We start from the raw sequence: 16,511 nt of genomic DNA on the forward strand, positions 1-16,511 counted from the left end.
CCCTGTTCTGCCTGGGTCTCTCACCGTCAATCCCCATTTTACAGGAGAGGTAACAGAGGCTCAGAGAAGTGAAGTGTCTTGCCCAAGGTCACACGGCAGACAAGTCGCGGAGCTAAACCCAGGCCCTTCCGATTCCCAGGCCTGCGCTCTATCCACTAGGCCGTGCTACTTCACCAAGTAATAATAATAATAATGTTGGTATTTGTTAAGCGCTTACTATGTGCCGAGCACTGTTCTAAGCGCTGGGGTAGATACAGGTGATCGGGTTGTCCCACGTGAGGCTCACAGTTAATCCCCATTTTACGGATGAGGTCACTGAGGCACCGAGAAGTGAAGTGACTTGCCCACAGTCACACAGCTGACAAGTGGAGTGAGAAGGTTAGCATTAGAGAAGTGAAGTGTGCGGGCTGGTTGGAAGTAGGAGAGTAGCGAGGTGAGGAAGGAGGGGGCAAGGGGGTTGAGGGCTTTAAAGCCAACGGTGAGGAGTTTAGGTTTGACGCGGAGGTGGATGGGCAACCACTGGAGTTTCTTGAGGAGCGGGGAGACATGGCCTGAACGTTTCTATGGAAAAATGATCCGAGCAGCCAAGTGAAGTATGGACGGGAGTGGGCAGAGACAGGAGGCAGGGATGTCAGCAAGGAGGCTGATATAGTGTCAAGGTGGGAGAAGATAAATGATTGGATTAATGTGATGGAAGTTGGGATGGAGCAGAAAGGGTGGATTTTAGCAGTGTCTTGCAGGTGGGATTGACATGATTTAGTGCTGGACTGAAATTGGGGGTTGAATGAGAAGAGAAGCAGCTTGGATAGAGCAAGGGCCTGGGAGTCAGAAGGTCATGGATTCTAATCCCGGCTCCACCACTTGTCTGCTGTGTGACTTCGGGCAAGTCACTTCACTTCTCTGGGCCTCAGTTCCTTCACCTGTAAAATGGGGATTAAGACTGTGAGCCCTATGTGGAACAGGGACTGTGTCCAACCCAATTTTCTTATATCTACCCCACTGCTTAGCATAGTATCGGGCATTTAGTAAGCACTTAACAAATACAAGAATTATCATTATTATTATTATTATTATTCTCTGGCCCTCAGTTACCTCATCAGTAAAATGGAAATTGAGACTGTGAGACCCACAAGGAACAGGGTCTGTGTCCAACTCAATTTTGTTGTATCTACCCCACTGCTTAACATAGTGTCGGGCATATAGTGAGCACTTAACAAATACCAGAATTATTATTATTATTATTCTCTGGCCCTCAGTTACCTCATCAGTAAAATGGAAATTGAGACTGCGAGACCCACAAGGAACAGGAACTGTGTCCAACCCAGTTTTCGTGTATCTACCCCACCACCTCTGAACAGTGTCTGGCACTTAGTAAGCACTCAACAAACACCAGAACTATTTTTATTATTATTCTCTGGCCCTTGGTTACCTCATCAGTAAAATGGGAATTGAGACTGTGAGACCCTCATGGAACAGGGACTGTGTCCAACCCAGTTTTCGTGTATCTGCCCCACTACCTCTGAACAGTGTCTGGCACTCAGTAAGCGCTCAACAAGCACCAGAATTATTATTATTACTATTATTATGCTCTGGCCCTCAGTTACCTCATCAGTAAAATGGGAATTGAGACTGTGAGCCCCTCACGGGACGGAGACTGCGTGCAACCCGATTTTCTTGTACCCACCCCAGTGCTTAGAACGGTGCCCGGCACCCTGTAAGGGCTCAACAAATACCAGAAGTGTGATTCTGAGAGAGAGAGGAGCCAAGAAGTGCTCTGCTCTCTGGTCTGGCCGCCAGAACCTTGGGAATATCTTTGAAATAGGAATTAATACCCAGAGCTCCACGTGGAACATGGACTGTGTCCAACCTGAGTGGGAGAAGACACTAATGCTAGGAAAAGTCCAGAGAAAACGTGGAAGAGGCAGACCAGAGGCTAGATAGATAGAGACCCTAACAACGATAACGGAAGAACGGTAAGAAAGGTTGCGGATTATGGCAGAGGACAGGATGTTCTGGAGAAAGGCTATCCGTGGAGTCGCTATGAATCGGAAACGACTCGACGGCACTTAATAATAATAATAGCCCCAGCATTTAACACGGCGCCCGGCTCCTAGGAAGCCCTTAACAAACGGCATTAAAAAAAAATGCCTAGTGCAGTAGCTCTCACTTGAAGAGACAGACATTGCTGGAGAAAAATCTTGTAAATCAACATCTTTGAGAATGAGTTAGGTACATCAACGCTGCATGTAAAGCCCCCGGGGAAGAAAGAGGCCATGCAAACGCTGAAAAAGGTTTTTGTGGCCTAGTGGGAAGGAGTCAGGAAACCAGATGCTGGTCCCAGCTCTGCCACTGGCCTGAGGTGTGACTTGGGCAAGTCATTTAATCTCTTTGTACCCTAGTTTCTTCATCTGTCAGAAGGGGAATTGTGACCCGCTCTCTCGACTTCCCTTTGAGCGTGAGACAGGGACTGTGTCTGACCTGATTACTTGGCCTCTACTTAGTTCATTTGCACCTAACCTCAGCCCCACAGCACTTAAGTACACATCTATCAATTATATATTATAAATGATTTATTTATCCTGACGTCCGTCTCCCCCTCTGGACTGCGGGCTCCTTGTGGGCGAGGAAGATGTCTACCGATGCTGTTGCATCGTATTCTCCCAAGCGCTCCGCACACAGTCAGCGCTCAATCAATACCACTGATCGATCGATTGCTTCGTCTGTCTCTCTACCTCTTTGGGTGTCCCGTCCGAGACAGGGTCCGGGTCTGATCTGATTATTCTGCATCTACTCAACGATGGCAGATGGAGGAGGGCCATTCTGGGCGAGATGCGTCCAGGGAGTCGTCACGGGTCGGAGACGACTCTGACGGCGCAAGACAAGCCTCGGTGCTTGGCTTGATAACTGCATATTAAATATCCTCATTATTATTATTATTGTCAGCAGCCTTGGTCTCTGCCTTAAGGGAGCTTACAGTCTAATGGGGGAGACAGACCCTAAAGTAAATTACAGTAGAGTAAATCGTCTAACCATTGTTATTATTAGAAATACACTGTGGTTAATACTGTACTGTTCTTCCTGTTACTTTTCAGAGCCCCAAGGAACAATGTATATTAAATTATCTCAAGTGAGCTACTTGTTTGAAGAAGGTCCCATGTTGCATGAAAACTTACCGTTGAAGAGAAGGGACAGTCGGTGGTGCTAGCTATCCAGAGGCACCTGGGGCACCATTCTGAATTAAGTCATCTGTCCGATGAAATCCCCTCTCTGTACACGTTCTCTTCCCCGCTGCGCATTTCACGCCCTGCACTTGGGCTATGCTACATGCAGTGATCGAAAGGCAGGGCCTTAACTCTCTAATTAGTGAATCAGCTCCCCTGTCCAGTGTGGAAACCTTCCTAAAAAACTAGAACCCCGGTCATTTTTCCAAATGAGTCTTAACTGTAATAATGGTGGAATTTATAAAGTGCTTACTATGTGCCAGGCCCTGTACTGAGCACTGGAGTAGGTACAGCATAAGCGGATGGGACACAGTTCCTGCCTTTCCTGGGGTTTACTGTCTGAGGAAAGGGAACGGGTATTTAATCTCCATTTTAGGAATGAGGAAATCGAGGTACAATAAATTAAGTGACTTCCCCGAGGTCACACAGCAGGCAAGTGGCAGAGTCAGGATCAGAACCCAAGTCCTCTTCCTTCCGGGCCTGGGCTCTTTCCCCTAGGCCACACTGCTTCTGGGAATCGGAGGGTGTGGATTCTAATTCCGGCTCTTCCACGTGCCTGCCGAGTGACCTCGGGCAAGTCACTTCGCTTCTCCGTGCCTCAGTTACCTCATCTGTAAAATGGGGTTTAAGAACGTGAGCCCTATGTGGGACAGGTTCTGCGCCCAACCTGATGATCTTGTATCTACCCCAGCGCTCAGAACAGTGCCTGGCACATAGTAGGTGCTTAATGAGGAATGTCATTACTGTTGATATTATTATCATCTCCCGGCCCAGCAGAGGAGGCCTGAATCCCAGATGCGTGGGGCAGGGTGGAGCACGGGTTTGGAAGAGTTGTGCCCGAGCCTCATCATCACGGTGCCCCCACTGAGGGTGGAGTACTGTACTGAACGCTCGAGAGACTGCAATAGGAGCAAGTCCCCTGATCACTGCATCCCCCGTCGAACGTTGTCCCAGAGCTGTACGCAGTGTGCCTGGCTAAGCCAAGTCCTAGAGCCGTGGTATAATAATTACGGTATTTGTTAGACGCTTACTTTGTGCCAGGCACTGTACTGAGCGCTGGGGTGGATACCAGCAAATCAGGTTGTCCCACGTGGGGCTCACAGTCTCAATCCTCATTTTACAGATACGGTAACTGAGGCACAGACGAGTGAAGCGACTCGCCCAGGGTCACACAGCGGACAGGTGGCGGAGGTGGAATTAGAACCCATGACCTCCCCCGGCTGAGCACGCTCCCTTGCTGAACGGGGTTCGGATGGGAGCTATTATCATTTATTATCAAATGCCATCGAGTCGTTTTCAATTCATAGCGACTCTATGGATAGATTTTCTCCAGAACGTCCTATCTTCTCCTATAATCCCTCTCCCGAGAAGCACCGTGACTTAGTGGAAAGAGCCCGGGTTTGGGAGTCAGAGGTCACGGGTTCGAATCCCCGCTCTGCCCCTCGTCAGCTGTGTGACTGTGGGCAAGTCCCTTCACTTCTCTGGGCCTCAGTTCCCTCATCTGTAAAATGGGGATGAAGACGTGGGCCAACCTGATGACCCCGTATCTCCCCCAGCGCTAGAGAACAGTGCTCTGCACCTAGTAAGCGCTCAATAAATACTATAGAATGAATGAACGAAGTGGCAGACGGACTGCCAATCCTCACCCGCCTCCGTGACGTCATCGGGATGGACACGCCCCCTTTCCCCACCCCCTCCGGGCCACGCCCCCTCCCTAGAGCCAGGCCCTTCCCCCTCTCTCCTCCCTCCCTCCTTCCCTCCTGATTTTCCTCCCTCCCTCCTTTCCTTTCTCCCTCCCTGCCTTGAAATCCGAGTCGGCGGGAGGCAGATGCGGGTCCCTCGTTGCAACCTGAGCCCTTCTTCCTCCACCCACCTCCCGGCCCGCAGCGGGGAAAGCTCCCGGAGCTGCATGGGGGGGGGGGGGGACGACACAGTCCAGGGTTGCAGGGCTGCAGGGCTGCAGGAGGGGAAGATCCCGGGGCAGCCCGGCTGCAAGGGGGCCGCAGGCCTGCAGAGGGAAGCTCCGGGCCTGCATGGTTAGGGGGGGAAAGGCCAGGGCTGCAGGCCTGCAGGGGGAGAGGGGGAGGTCCAAGGCTGCAGCGGGATGAGCTCCCAGGGCGACAGGGCCGCAGAGGGAAGGGCCAGGCCTGCAGCGGGGTAAACTCCCAGGGCGGCAGGGCTGCAGGGGGAAGGTCCAGACCTGCAGGGGCAGGGGGAAGGTTCAGGCCTGCAGGGGCAGGGGGAGGGTTCAGGCCTGCAGGGGCAGGGGGAACGTCCAGGCCTGCAGCGGCAGGGGGAACGTCCAGGCCTGCAGCGGGGAGGTCCAGGCCTGCAGGGGCAGGGGGAAGGTCCTTTGAATAGTGTTTATTGAGCGCTTACTATGTGCAGAGCACTGTACTAAGCGCTTGGAATGTACAATTCGGCAACAGATAGAGACCATCCCTGCCCGTTGACGGGCTTACGGTCTAATCGGGGGAGCAGCCGAGCACGAGGCAGACGAACCAGGCCGCACTCCCACCGAGAGAGAATCAGTAGGCATGGAGGAGACACGAGCCGTCTACTCTTCCCCGATAATCCAGCCCGTGGCAAAAGGACCTCACCTTTCCCGGGTGGCGTCCAAAAAGGCGTCTCCGGGGAGGCCAGGGGGATAAGTTGCCCCCCCCCCCCCCCCAGGAGAGTGCCTGGTTACAACAGGGGCAGAGGGAAGGAGCAGGGCTGCAGAGGAGGAAGCTCCCGGGGCGGGAGAAGATCTAGGTCTGCAGGCAGGGTAACTCGCAGGGATGCACGGGGGGCAAAGGTCAGGGTCGGGCGGGCCGAACGGCTCCCGTGTGCCCCGTGTGGGGCCGCGTTAAAGGCGGGTCCCGAGCGAGGCTCGGCCCGGGCCCGCGGTGGCCCCGCCGCCCCGTCTCCTCCCCCTCCGCCCCCCGACCGGGCCCCGGCGAAGACCCGCCACCCCGGTGCCGGGCCGGGGGTAAACGGTGGAGCTGCTAAGAATAGAATAATGATGGTATTCATTAAGCACTGTGACTGTGGGCAAGTCACTTCACTTCTCTGTGCCTCGGTTCCCTCATCTGTAAAATGGGGATGAAGACTGTGAGCCTCACGTGGGACAACCTCATTCCCCTGTATCTACCCCAGCGCTTAGAACAGTGCTCTGCATATAGTAAGCACTTAACAGATACCAACATTATTATTATTATTTTTATTAGGTGTCAGGCACTGTCCTAAGCGCTGGGGTAGATACAAGCTCATCGGGTTGGACACAGCCCCTGTCCCCCGTGGGGCTCACAGCCTCCATCCCCATTTTACAGATGAGGGAACTGAGGTCCAGAGAAGTGAAGCAGTGCGACATAGTGGAAAGAGCATGGGCTTGGGGATCAGAGGTCGTGGGTTCTAATCTCCGCTCTGCCACTGATCAGCTGTGTGACTTTGGACAAGTCACTTGACTTGTCTATGCCTCAATTACCTCATCTGTTAAGTGGCGATTAAGACTGTGAGCCCCCATATGGGACAGGGACTGTGTCCAACCCAATTACCTTGTGCCTAACTCAGCGCTTAGTATAGTGCTCTGCACATAGTAAGCGCTTCACAAATACCATTACTATTATTCGTTCCCTCATCTGTAAAATAGGGATTAAGACTGAGAGGCCCACGTGGGACAACCTCATTACCTTCTATCTCCCCCAGCTCTTAGAACGGTGCTCGGCACATAGTAGGCGCTTAACAGATGCCATCGTTATTATCATTATGAAGTGAAGTGACTTGCCCAAGGTCACCCAGCAGACAAATGATTGAGATGGGATTAGAACCCATGACCTCTGACTCCCAAGCCTGTGCTCTTGCCACTAGGCCGTGCTGCTTCTGCTGGTAGAGCTCGGCCAGTGGTTCCGGAGCCCTGCAATACCCTGATTTCCTAATAAAAATGATAATAATAATTAAGATACTTCCTAAGGGCTTACGAAGTGTCAAGCACCACTGTTCTAGATACAAGTTAATCAGATCGGACACAGGTTGGAGTTCACACTACTCATCCCCATTTTACAGATGAGGGAATTTAGGCACAGAGCAGTTAAGTGACTTGCCCAAGGTCACACAGGAAACGTGGCAGAGCTGGGTTTAGAACCCATGACTTTCTCACTCCCAACCCTGTAAGCCCCACTGCTTCTCGTTCCTAAGACTGTAAAGCAACGTTCCCTCCCCCGCCCCGGCCCCATCAACTCCTAGCAGTACTAGTTGCTGTAACAGTAGTCTTTATTTAGTGTCTGCTATGTGCAGAGTGCTGTACTAAACGCTGGGATGAAATATAGAGGTTGGAATTTAGCGGCTCTCAGGGGCTGCGGCTAGACGGGTGGCATGAGCCGGTGGCCACTGCAGGCTGGATATTAATGTTGGTATTTGTTAAGCGCTTACTATGTGCCGAGCACTGTTCTAAGCGCCGGGGTAGACACAGGGGAATCAGGTTGTCCCACGTGGGGCTCACAGTCTTAATCCCCATTTTACAGATGAGGTAACTGAGGCACCGAGAAGTGAAGTGACTTGCCCAAAGTCACACAGCTGACAAGTGAGCCGGGATTCGAACTCATGACCTCTGACTCCAAAGCCCGTGCTCTTTCCACTGAGCCACGCTGCTGGGGGGACGATGAATGGAAGCTTTTCACATAAGCACAGAGAGGGAGTTGGGTGAGAGGAGATAGAGGCAAGAGAAGAACCAACTGGCTGTGTATGGACCCCAGCGGGATGACAACGATAATAATAATAAAAAATGTGGTATGTGTTCAGTGATTGCTACATGTCAATTCGTTCGATAGTATTTATTGAGTGCTTACTATGTGCAGAGCACTGTACTAAGCACTTGGAAGGTACAAATCGGTGACAGATGAGACAGTCCCTGCCCTTTGACGGGCTTACAGTCTAAACGGGGGAGACGGACAGACGAGAACAATAGCAATAAATAGAATCAAGGGGATGAACATCTCATTAAAACAATAGCAAATAAATAGAATCAAGAGCAAATAAATAGAATCAAGCACTAGAAAACACTATAATAGATGCAAGATCATCAGAACAGGTACTGAATCCCCTGTGAAGCAGCATCGTGACTCCCAGGCCTCAGAAGGTCATGGGTCATATCCGCTCTGCCACTTCTCTGCTGCGTGACCTTGGGCAAGTCGCTGTACTTTTCATGCATTCCATCGTATTTGTTGAGCGCTTACTATGGGCAGAGCACTGTACTAAGCGCTTGGAATGTACAATTCGGCAACAGATAGAGGCAATCCCTGCCCAACAACGGGCTCCCAGTCTAAACGGGGGAGACACAGCAAAGCAAAACAGGACAAAAGAAAATAAAGCAACATCATCAAGAGACTTCTCTGTGCCTCAGTTACTTCACCTGTAAAATAGGGATTGAGACTGTGAGCCCCACTTGGGACTGTGTCCGATCTGACTTGATTGTATCTACCTCAGAGCTTGGCACAGTGCCCGGCACATAGTAGGTGCTTAACAAATACCATATTTGTTAGTATTAATATTATTATTAATAATCCCCATTTTGCAGACGAGGGAACTGAGACCCAGAGAAGTGAAGTGACTTGCCCACGCAGTGGACAGGTGGCGGAGCCGGGATTAGAACCCGGATTCTCTAACTCCCCAGCCTGTGCTCTCTCTACTAGGCCATGCTGGGGGTCAGGGCACCCCCTATCCAGGTGCGCTGAGTGGAGGAATGGGGCAAGGGAGAGGAGACTTAAAACTCAGATCATCCAGGGACTCAGTCCTAGGACTAGAGCAAGTCTGTTGGTCGCTACTTAAACTCCCAGTGGACAGGCTCCAAGCCCGGAACCTGGAATAATGGGATTTCAGAGCCACGTTACTAACATTTTCCATAGCAGGGTGACCAGCCTTAGTCCTTCGAGGGGGAATCATGAGCCCCCCATAGAGACCACTGCTCTTCCCATCTTCAAAGCCCTTCTCAAAGCCCATCTCCTCCAGGAGGCCTTCCCTGATTAAACGCTCATCACCTCACCCTTAATTCTCTCCAGCTGCCCCTTCTGCATCCCCTAAACACTTGGGTTCTTACCCCCAATTGCTCCCGGAGAACCTATTTGCATGGCATTATATTCTATAGCTTCCTCATACCTGTAATTCGCTTACTATGTGTCGAACGCTGTTCTAAGTGCTGGGGGTAAATATGAGTTAATTAAGCTGGACACAGTCCCTGTCCCATATGGGGCTCACAGTCTCAAAAGGAGAGAGAACTGAGGTACAGAGAAGTGAAACGACTTGCCCAAGGCCACACAGCAAGCAACTGGCAAAGCCGGGATTAGCTCTTCTGATTCCCAGTCGGCCATGCTGCTTCCCAGGACAGTGATTATATTTATTAATTCTGTTGTACTTTTCCAAGTGAGCTCTGCACACTGTAAGTCCTCAGTAAATACTATTTGTATTATAATATGAATAAATTAAATGCTATTAATAAGTCCTGTTAAAGCACTAAATACGACTTCAGATTATGAACTCCTCGTTGGCAGCGAATGCGTCTTCAATCATCCGTTCATTCATTCAATCGTATTTATTGAGTTCTCTGTTCTATTGTACTCTCCCAAGTGTTTAGTGCAGTGTCTGAACACGGTAAGTGCTCAACAAATATGATTGATGAGGCCCCTTACTATGAATAATAGTTCTTCCTCAGACTCACGTGCCACGGGCAGCCAAACCCAGATGCCCCGATGGAGAAGGAAGATAAGCGTATAAATCCCGTCTTGAGTTTGGAATTCCGAGCTCCAGTTCTAAGTTACGGGACCTCGAATAGACACTAGAACCCTTCCGTGTTTCAGGGACCTGTTTGCGAAAGGGGGACGATGATTCCCCACAGGATCGACCGCAAGCACCGCAAACAAGTAGCCAAACTGGATTTTGGATAATGATCTCCTTTCCTTTTCCCGTCCCTTGAGGAAGGAGAAGAAGAAGAAAGGAGACGGTCAGGATAATTGACAGACAATATAATTAGGGTGGCTTTTTGTTCAGTAGTTTATTGGATAGTCTGGCTTTCGGCTGGTCTGGTAATGATTTGGCACCAGACATTTTTATGACCGGTATTTTCGTTTTCAGGGTCCGGCCTCTCTCTGCTCCGGCTCCTGCCGCCCCATTTCGTGGCTCAGAAGCCGCACCCGTGCTCACGGGGCCCTGGGAAGACAACGCACCGGCTCTGGAGCAAGCGGCGGGGGTCGGGGTAGCCCTAGGAACTGCTCTGGGTCCGGGCACGCTTCCACAAAACGTTCCTTATGGCATCGTGACGAGGCACCGCCCGAGCAGGGCAACACTCCGCAAGACCGCTAGCGTCTCGGTGTCTGGCTCTTCTGCTCTGGGAGAAGGAACGTGGCTCAGTGGAAAGAGCACGGGCTCGGGAGTCAGAGGTCACGGGTTCTAATCCCGGCTCCGTGACTTGTCAGCTGTGTGACTTTGGGCAAGTCACTTCACTTCTCTGTGCTTCAGTTACGTCATCTGTAAAATGGGGATAAAGACTGTGAGCCCCACGTGGAGCAACCTGATTACCTTGTATCTCCCCCGACGCTTAGAGCGGTGCTTGGCACATAGTAAGCGCTTAACAAATATCATTATTATCATTATTATGATTATCATTATTATTATTACCCCTTAAACACTGGATAGTCATCCCACTCTCAGCCCAGCAGTGCTTATGTTGAGAAGCAGCATGGCTTATTGGATAGAGCACGGGCTTGGGAGTCAGAGGTCATGGGTTCTAATGCCGGCTCCGCCACTTGTCAGCTGTGTGACTTTGGGCCAGTCACTTAACTCTCCGTGCCTCAGTTCCCTCACCTGTAAAATGGGGATGAAGACTGTGAGCCAGGGACAACCTGATTTCCTTGCATCTACCCCAGCACTCAGAACAGTGCTTGGCACATAGTAAGGGCTTAACAAATACCATCGTTCTTATTATTATTATTACGTACACAGCCTTACACTCTGCCATTTCCTCTATCTGTAATTTATTTTAACATCTGTCTCCCCCAACTAGACCATGAGCTCCTTGTGGCTGGGATCATGTCTACCGATTCTATTGTGCTGTACTCTTCCCAGTACTTAGGGCAGGGCTCTGCACAAAATAAGTGCTCAAATACCATTGATTGATTGTTAAGATGGCACAACTCAGTCATGTCTAGTTAATTTTGAACTAGAGTATTAATTTTTAATGATATCTGTCATGTGGCTTTCACAGGACTGTGCGATTTGGGAAATCTGAATGAAAATTAGTGTCACTTTAGTTTTGGAAGGAAGTTCAGTTCAGTGGTTTGGGGTCTGGGAAATCCGCGGATCTTATTAATAACTGGGAAACCAAATATCACTTTCATTGAATTCTCTAGACCGTAAGCTCGCTCTGAGCAGGGAACATGTCTACCAATTCTGTTTTATTGTACTCTCCCAAGAGTTTAGTACAGCGTTCTGTACACAGTAAGCGCTCAATAAATATCATTTATTGATTAATTGATTGTTGTTACTGGCAGCTGCAAGGATCTGACAACACAGAGAATGCATACCGCAAAACCCTTTCAAGAAGTTTCCTACGTGGAAATTTCCCCTATGAATCAGACAAATACTGTGTTTACACTCTGTTTTTCATTTCCCAACATCCCTGTGCCTGAAATGGGGAAATAATCAGAATTTCCCCATCAAAGCATTATTTATGTGTTCCTATTCCTTTCTATTCCTCCTGATTTTTTTCTTAATGGTATTTGTTGAGCACTTCCTATATGTCAGGCACTGTACTAACTGCTCGGTTAGATACAAGCTAATCAGATTAGACACAGTCCAGGTCCCACTTGGGGTTTGCAGTCTTAATCCGCATTTTACGGATGAGGGAACTGAGACCCAGAGAAGTGAAGTGATTTGCCCAAGGTCACACAGCAGAAATGAGGTGAAGTCAGGATTAGAACTCGGGTCCTTCTGACTTCAACGCCCATGGTCTATCCACTACGCCACCCTACTTTTGATTATTTGGGAGGCAGCATGGCCTAATGGTAAGGCCGAAGGACTAGGTGTCGGGAGATCGGGGTTCTAATCCTGCCTCTGCCATTTGCCTGCTGGGTGATGATGGGCTAGTCACTTCACTTCTCTGAAAATCAGTTTCCTCTTCTGCAAAATGGGGATTTAATACCTGTTCTTCTTCCTTAGACTGTGAGCCCTATGAGGAATAAGATCTGTGTCTGATCTGGTTATATTGCATCTGCTTCAATGCTTAATACAGTTCTCGTCACAAAGAAAGGCCTTAGCAATTATTATTATTATTGTTTCCTAAGTACTCCTATGGTCTGTACCTTGTCGATAATCCATTTCTCTTTTCTAGACATCTGTCCTTCCCCTCGGAGATTGTGATCCCCCAGTGGGACAAAGGACCATGTCTGAATTTATTTATTTTGCATTCCCCCTAGTGCTGAGTACAGTGTTCGCACAAAGCAAGCGCTCAGTAAATATCAGATGGTGGAGAGAGAGTTGAGTCAAGAATAATGCCAGGCTTACAGGCTGGTGAGACAGGGAGGATAGTGGGGTTGCCTCTGGTGAGGAGAAAGACGGGGAAGGACAGGGTTTGGATAGGAAGATGAGGAGTTCCATTTCGGATGTGTTTAGTTTGAAGTGTCGGCGGGGCATCCGGCTAGAGATGTCCTAAAGGCGGGAGAAAATGCGAGACTACAGAGAAGGAGAGAAGTCAGGGCTGGAGATGGAGATTTGGGAATCATCCAAGGAGACACGGTCGTTGAAGTCACGGGAGCGGATGAGCGTAGATGGAGAAGAGGAGGGGACCCAGAACTGAACCTTAAGGGGCCCCCACAGTTAGAGGGTGGGAGGCAGAAGAGGAGACTGCGAAAGAGATTGAGAAGGAGCGGCCAGAGACGCAGGAGGAGCACCAGGAGAGGACGGTGTCAGCGAAGCCAAGATGAAAGAGTGTTTGCTCGGCATGGCCTCCCCCACGGTCGGTCCCACCCCTCTCAGGGCTGCGCAGTTTTCCCCCTGTCTGGGCGCGGGGCCATGGTGCATTCCAGAAGAATGGGATCAGGGGCCGGCTGCAGATGGGAAGCCAAAAAGGCATCTGTCTCAGGGCACGCAGTCAAGGGGGCGGAGAAGTCGCGGCTGTTCCAAACATTAAAAAAATTCACAACTCAAGTCTGGTGATTTGGAATAGGCTCCTCTGTACCTAGGTGCCTGGGGAGGGAAATATATCAATAATAATAATAATTGTGGTATTTGTTAAGGGCTTACTATGTGCCAGACACTGTAGTAAACCCAGCGGGGGGGGAATACAAGCAAATCGGATTGGACACCGTCCTGTCCCACGTGGGGCTCATAGCCTTAATCCCCATTTTACAGATGAGGGAACCGAAGCCCAGAGAAGTGAAGGGACTTGCCCAAGGTCACTCAGCAGACAAGTGGTGGAGCCAGAATTAGAAGCCACGAGCTTCTGACTCCCAGGCCCCGGGTCTAACCGCTACGCCATGCAGGTCTTTGTCATTGCTACACTCTGTATCGTCTATGCCTTTGGATCTGTCCCCTTTGGGCATTTGATATTCACCCTACCCACAGCCCCACAGCACCTATGTAGTACATATCTTATAAAGGATTTATTTATATTAGAATCTCTCTTTCCTCTCTAGATTATAAACTCATTGTGGGCAGGGAACGTATCTACTAACTCTGTTATACTGTACTCCCCCGAGTGCTAAGTACAGTGTTCTGCACACAGAAAGTACTCAATAAATATCACTGATGGATTTATGGATTGATTTAAGGCGTATTTGGAGACTGAACCCCAAAATGGAGCTGGAAACTGGTAGGGAATCATGGGGGAGAGGGTCACAGATGACAGCGTGGCTTAGTGGATAGAGCACGGGCTGGGGAGTAGGAGGACCTGGGTTCTAATCCCCGCTCTGCCACTTATCAGCTCTGTAACTTTGGACAAGTTACTTAATTTCTCTGTGCCTCAGTTCCCTAATCATAAAATGGGGATTAAGAATGTGAGCCCCACGTGGAACAACCTGATAACCTTGCATCTACCCCAGTGCTCGGAGTAATGCTTGGCATATAGTAGGCGCTTAACAAATACCATCATTATTATTATTATTATTATCATTCAGACTGGAGGACTGGTAGGGGAAGCAGAGAAGCAGCATGGTGGAATGGATAGAACCCGACCCTGGGAGGCAGAAGGTCATGGGATCTAATCCCGGCTCCACCGTTTGTCTGCTTTGTGACCTTGGGCAAGTTACTTAACTTCTCTGGGCCTCAGCTACCTCATCTGTAAAATGGAAATTGAGACTGTGAGTCCCACGTGATGGGACGGGGACTGCGTCCAGGTCAATTTGCTCTTGTCGATCCCGGTGTTTAGAAAAGTGCCTGGCACGTAGTAAGTGCTTAACATGTACCCTCATTATTATTATTATTACTATGGGCGAGTGGCCTTGAAGGTTCTCTGAGCCAGAAACACTGAGCAGGGAGACAAGACATATTTCCTTTCCCCCTTCCTCCACCTAGGCGTTTGCCCCAGCCGGAACACGTCATTTAAGGTTTAATGCGTCTCAGTCACCTGGCATTTGTAAACTGATGGTTCGGTCTTTCTCACCCCGACTCCTTCACGCACACACACACTCTCACTCTCACACACAGTGTGGGTGCGAGGTCCTCGAAAATCTCCTTAGCGAGTCACACTGTCAAACACCTCAGCGGCAGGTATGAACAGCTGCATGTCTGAGCCACCTGCTGAACGGCCCATATGGCAGGTGCTGAATATAGGATGGATGGGCGAGAGAGGGGGAGCGTTTCGAAGAGAGAGGAGGGAAAAGAAAGTTTCCAAAAGACGGCAAATGTTTCCCCTTCACTGCTCTCCTGGTAAGCTGCTCCCAGGGGCCTTTATACCAAAGCAGGATGGGATGTGGAGCTGCAATTTTATTTCTTTGTATTAACCTCTGTCTCCCCCCTCTAGACTCTAAGCTCACTGTGGGCAGGGAATGTGTCTGTGATATTGTTCTGTTATACTCTCCCAAGAGCTTAGTACCATTCTCCAGACTCACTAAGCGCTCAGTAAGTAGGATTGACTGACTGACGGACCAAATGCCATTAGGCCACGCTGCTTCAGGTGAGTATTGCTCAGACAGCAACAGTTAGGAGGGGAATGTCACGTTTTACCTCCAACGGGGCATGAGCACAAACTGTCTGGGCAATAGGAAATGGTAGTCCGCTAGCCTCCCCAAACCGTGCTGTTCGGCTGCCTATGGTTTTCTGACTCTCTGTCCATCGGTGCATCATTTGAGGGGCGCAGCTGAGGATAAGGAATTTCATGAGATCTTCTGTTGGGGATTGCCAGCTAAGATCTTAGGCAGCGGCGCCCTCTTTTCTGGAATAAAGATCGGTACAAAACCAGCAGAGACCTCTTGTTACCAAGCTTGTTGACATTTGGAATGAAAGCAAAATATTTCTAATAACAGTGACTCTACTGGGGTCAGATTGACTGGGTGGATTGTCTCATTCAGCAAATGTAATTTTTTATAAATCCTTTTATACTTTTCCCTCCATATTCTGTTTTTATGGTATTTGTTAAGCGGTTAATGTGAGTCAAACACCATTCTAGGTGCTGGGGTAGGTACAAGTCAATTAGGTCATACTCAGACCCTGTCCCTCCCGGGACTCACAATCTAAATTGGAGGAAGAATAGGTTTTGAATCTCCATTTTATAGTTAAGGAAACTGAGGCACAGAGAAGCAAAGTGACTTACCCAAGGTCACATAGCAGGTAAGTGGTGGAGCTGGGATTAGAACCCAGGTATTCTGAGTCCTCGGCCCTTGCTCTTTCCATTCATTCAACAGTATTTATTGAGCGATTACTGTGTGCAAAGCACTGTACTAAATGCATGGGAGAGTAGGCCATGCTGCTTCTCAGAAGCCACTGAAGATTATGCATGGATGGATAGGGAAAGTATCTGTTCTGGGGAGGGAATGTGTCCGTTTTATTGTTATATTGTATTCTCCCAAGCGCTTAGTATATTGTTCTTCACGCAGAAAGCACTCAATAAATACGATTGACTGACTGACTGAGGCTCATTGTCACCTAAAGGAAGAATTCCCACCAGCCTAATCCAACCCACTCCCAACCCTTACTCTCGAGCCGGTTCCTGGCAGGGACGAGAAGCTTTGTTTGAAGATGGCAAAAGAAACTTCTATTTAAAACGGGAATCAGGGCTGCAGTTCAATGGAAAATCTGGTCGGATTTCAACAGATGCCCCAAAATCTC

This window comes from Ornithorhynchus anatinus, chromosome 8, assembly GCF_004115215.2.
Source record: "Ornithorhynchus anatinus isolate Pmale09 chromosome 8, mOrnAna1.pri.v4, whole genome shotgun sequence".
In the NCBI taxonomy this organism is placed as follows: domain Eukaryota; kingdom Metazoa; phylum Chordata; class Mammalia; order Monotremata; family Ornithorhynchidae; genus Ornithorhynchus; species Ornithorhynchus anatinus.